We start from the raw sequence: 1,529 nt of genomic DNA, 5'->3' as shown, positions 1-1,529 counted from the left end.
ATTGTGTCACATAAGGGGAATGCCATCCATGTTGTGAAGTAAGATGTACATATAGCTTAATTCATAAGAGTTGATACTCGTTTAAATTGTAATTACCTTATTTTGGAACTGTAATTTTGGCAATTTTTTTTTCTTTCGTGAAAAATAAAAAAGGAAAAACAAACAAATCAAATCAACTGTAACATGTCTCATATCTTCCACGTAATCGAATTTACCATTAAATATATTGTTCTCTAATCGAACTGCAATGTATTATTTATGAATTCCATCTAGGATGACCTAATACCACTTAATTATTACTTAAAAACAGGTATTCAGCCCGAGTGTGCTATGTAACTTTACTTACACGTGTTTTAACCTTCGTTTTTAACTAACTTATCAAGGGGAAAATAAAAAATAAATAGAGTAGACTTGGGATATTGACAGTTTAAAGATGTGGACATCTCATAAGGTTAGTGCAACATCTGAAAGATGCCTTGGGTGGTCCAAATTAATATATATAATTCAGTTCAAGACAACAACATTATATTTAATAATTAATTAATATATAGAAGAAGTGGAGCTAAGAAAAAGAAATCAGTTTTTTATGTTATGTACCCTCGCCTTGTGTGGAGTTCTTCAATGTTTGTCAATAATTCATATCTTGCAAGTCTAATCAATCCCTCGATATAACTGTGTATATATTCAAAAGCATCACTCACGAAATAATAGTTGGTGTCGAGAAAGAAATAAAGCAAAGAGAATATTGTAACTATATATGTTGGATAGAGCCCATGTCGTCCACACAGAGATGGGGTGTTGTGTACAGGCAATTCTTGTTTCTTGGTCTGTTGGAACACATTCCGCGATTCACCTTCCTCACAAAGCTCTAGGGACAGGGCGGTAGGAACCCTCAAAGTTGGGGTTCAACTTTTTTTTTTTTTTAATAGAGATGGGGTATTGTTCATAATATAAAGGTAATGTCTCAATCAATCCAATTCATTTGAAAGAGAGTTGATCAACAAGAAGACACATCTTTTCGCCTTCGTTCAACAAACTAATACACCAATATCAACGAAGAAAGAACCAAGCAAAAATGTCAAATTTAAACTCTTTTACCACTTGTAGAGAATTCCCATGGATGGTGACATGACAATTGTGGCACTGATGCTCAACAAAAATCCATCACATCCACAAAGTGGAGAATATATATGCACAAGAAAAAGTTAAACTGAATGTAGTGTGAATTTTACCTTTTCTAGGAAAATTTAAGATTTCTCATAATCATTGAACACAGTATAAAACTAAATAATAAGTTGAATAATCTCATTTAAAAGCTTGAGAAGTTAAAGAGGAACAATATATTTATATAAGTTTAATTTTTAGTAAGCACGTTCATGTGCCTGTTGAATTCATTTTATCATTATATTTTGTAAATATTAAAGATGTAAATATTGTAGTACTAGTTAGACCGAAACAAGTTAAAATTTACCAGTGTCCAATGCTAGGTACAAAGGTTAATTTTCTTTAATTCGTTGTAAAATCGTACA

The sequence above is a fragment of the Olea europaea genome, unplaced genomic scaffold (assembly GCF_002742605.1).
Source record: "Olea europaea var. sylvestris unplaced genomic scaffold, O_europaea_v1 scaffold3037, whole genome shotgun sequence".
NCBI classification, from domain to species: domain Eukaryota; kingdom Viridiplantae; phylum Streptophyta; class Magnoliopsida; order Lamiales; family Oleaceae; genus Olea; species Olea europaea.
Note: the sequence above shows the minus strand (reverse complement) of the source record.